The following is a 3,175-nucleotide window of genomic DNA, read 5'->3' as shown; positions in this document are numbered from 1 at the left end:
GAGGAAGAAGAGGAGGGTGCGGACGAGGAAAGGAGAGAGGAGGGAATGGGGAGTAAAGGGGGGAGAGAAACATCTTGCTGACGTCAAAGAAGACCACACTGTACAGGATAACATTACTCGGTACCTCAACCACCCACTCCCTCTAATTTACTAGAAACCGAACAGCCTGTTTTGAAACCTGTAGCCTGCAGTCTGTTTTTTGTTTTGTTTTTTTGCTATTCTCTCTGGACCAAAAGGACCATTAATTGTTGGGAGTTTGAAAGCTACCTGATTCCCCGAAACAGAGGGGATTTCCATGAGTAATAATTCAGCCCGTGCTTGTGTAGGGCGCTGCAGCTAGAGGAAATTGATCCAGCTGCTGGCAAGCTGATGGAAAAGTGCCTCGGGGGCGAGGGCACGGCCATCTGCAGCGGGGGCCGCGGCCGGCTCTGTCACGTGGCCTGGCCGGGGGCGCGGGGCCTGCTCCAGCTCGCCCCCACCCGGCCCCGCCCCGCCCCACCCCGCCCCCTGCGCGCGCGCCCCCAGCCCCGCGCGGCCCCTGCTCTGCCCACCGGCAGCCCTTCCAGCCCACGCTGACTGCCCTTCCATCGCAGGTGTGACAACCTCTTTCTTGGGAAATGCAGGACACCGAGCATGATGGGGGGCGGACCTACTGCCTAAGCTCCAGAGAGTCACCCTTTCGGTGCGATGGCCCGGTTTGATCGTGCTTCCCAGAAGCCTCCCCTTGTTCTGTTGTCTGGACACCCGGGGCCTATTTACAAATAAAATCAGAGCTGGCAGCGGTAACCTGTGCGTAACCCGAGGCTAAAGAGATACTGCTTCCACTACCCAGATGGTAGAGTTCAATCTGTTTTCTGGCCAAGGCCGCACAGTTAATTTTTATCCTAGTAAAAAATAATAAACACGGCATGAGCAACTAAATGTTTATCAATTTGCAGTTCATTTCCAGCCAGATCATTTCACTCCTGCATGTTTTTACTGCTAGTGGATGCACTAGAGTGCTTTTCATGAAACCATATGTGACTATTTAAGTCCTAGCCTCCGTAGCATTTATATGGTGCTTTTCACCTTAATTGGATAATATTATTTGGCTATTTCAGGCTTGGTCCTCAAATACTGCATTTTAATGATGAAGAAACTGCAGTGAAGAAGGTTGAATGAGTGGCCGGGGATCACCCCACAGTTCCCGGATGACGCTAAACAAGGAGCTCTGAGTCTTTGTTTGGCTTGTAGGTCCAGCACACACCTGTGTGTGCCTGACCATGTGCCTGAGCCCGGCTGCCTCAGTGGCGTTTCTTTTCCTCATCTTACCTGGAAGTTAATACCAGAAGAGGTGGCAGAGAAGAACTAACACAGGGGGTTAGGGACTCTGAATAGGAAGATGTCCTATCAAGGGAGATGAGCAATGAGAGTACCATTGAGGCTTGAGTCCATCCAGCTGCCCCCAGGCAGCCAACCAGGTATGCAAACGCTTTGGCTCATTTTGTTGTCTTAGTGGATTTACACCATTGGGTTGTGTCATCTACTGTTTATCACCAGACTGTTATAGCCAGAAACGAGTCAGTGATCACAAAATGAAGGCATTGGCTATGCTGTGAATCATGCAGGCACTCAACCCTCCTCCCAGCTTTCTGGTTCTTCTTCATTCGAGTGTATAATAGAAACCTCGATGTTTCCACAGCTTCAGGGTGGATCCATGGTGACTCCTTGGGGAAAAGGAGAGAGAAAAGAGCTTGCAGAGTCAGCAGTGTGGATCAGAATAAGTGGGACGTACATTCCATCTTTATCTCCTTGGGACAATAACTCACTTTCTTGAAGCCTCAGATTTTCCCCGGCAAAATTGAGGGGACAGTAGGTCTTCTCTCAGAGGGCTGGTATACATATAAGGGGCATATGTACTCAGGGCTTGACAGAGTGCTTGGAATCTAGTAGATACTCAAGAAATGCTCTTGATAAGAAGGCTAGGCTTGACAGGGGCTGGTAGGCAATGGGTTGAAGATCCCGTATTTGCAACTCCAAATATGAGGCCATGCCCCATTTCCCAATGAGCAGGTTACAGAAGTCTTGTGCGTGTCTGTGTGTTTTTCTTGGTCAGCTTGAATGTATATGCTTTTAACGATGCAAGTGAAGTAGTCATGTTTCTAGTTACAAAATTTGAGTTAATTACATGCATATAAAAATTATACACACATACTTATTTAGAAATGTTGTCTTTTTTTTTTTTTTACTTATTATTCAGACTCTTCATCATCACCTATCTTTGTCGTCCCTCGAGCCCCTTTCTGAGAGATCTGACTCAGTCTTCCAGAACACACCATCCTGATGCCGCTCGAGTTTCTTTGGGATTTAGTACTTTTTGAGTCTGTGTGTTGTTGTCACTGGAAATGTTAGCTCAAGCTCAATATCCATGCACTATTTGTGATCTCCATAAAGCTAACTTCTCCTTGTACTGCTTTTAAATGTGATTTTAATGAGGTTGGGGCTACATAAGGAAATGTTCATGCATTTTAACGATGCATACTAACGTATGAAAGGGTGAAATGACATGAGGTCTGGGATTTTCTTTAAGATAGTTCAGCAAAGAGGGGCACCTGGCTGGCTCAGTAGGTGGACCATGAGACTCCTGATCTCGGGGTTGTAGGTTCAAGCCCCACTTGGGTGTAGAGAATACTGACAAATAAAATCTTAAAAAAAAAAAAAGGTCAGCAAAGAGAAAAAGGCAAAAGACAAAAAAGGAACAAGTGGAGCAAATTTGGAAAAATCTAGGTTGTTATTAATCCGGGTGAAGGGCATATGGAACTTCATTTTACTATATGCTCTTTGGATGTGTTTGAAAATTTTTGTAATTAAACTTCTTTTATTTTTTTTTTAAAGATTTTATTTATTTATTTGAGAGAGAGAGAATGAGAGAGAGAGAGAGCACATGATGGGGGGAGGGTCAGAGGGAGAAGCAGACTCCCTGCTGAGCAGGGAGCCTGATGCGGGACTTGATCCAGGGACTCCAGGATCATGACCTGAGCCAAAGGCAGTCGCTTAACCAACTGAGCCACCCAGGCGCCCTCCAATGAGCTTTAAAAAGACTTGCTGACAGTATCTAATACTTGCAGGAATAACTAGAAAAACTTTGAAATATATATCTTTTCCTTTTTTAAGATTTTATTTATTTATTTGATGG

General features: G+C 46.1%; 1 long non-coding RNA gene across 1 annotated transcript; it reads left to right on the top strand.

Moving 5' to 3' along the window:
* Positions 1-680: 680 nt before the first annotated feature.
* On the top strand, positions 681-2,449 carry LOC118546038 (uncharacterized). Its single transcript, XR_004922389.2, has 2 exons — positions 681-1,460; positions 2,240-2,449. It is a non-coding gene; the product is annotated as an uncharacterized LOC118546038 (long non-coding RNA).
* The last annotated feature ends 726 nt before the right edge of the window (positions 2,450-3,175 follow it).

Source organism: Halichoerus grypus, chromosome 7 (assembly GCF_964656455.1).
Source record: "Halichoerus grypus chromosome 7, mHalGry1.hap1.1, whole genome shotgun sequence".
In the NCBI taxonomy this organism is placed as follows: Eukaryota; Metazoa; Chordata; class Mammalia; order Carnivora; family Phocidae; genus Halichoerus; species Halichoerus grypus.
This window is presented reverse-complemented; position numbering and strand designations above follow the sequence as displayed.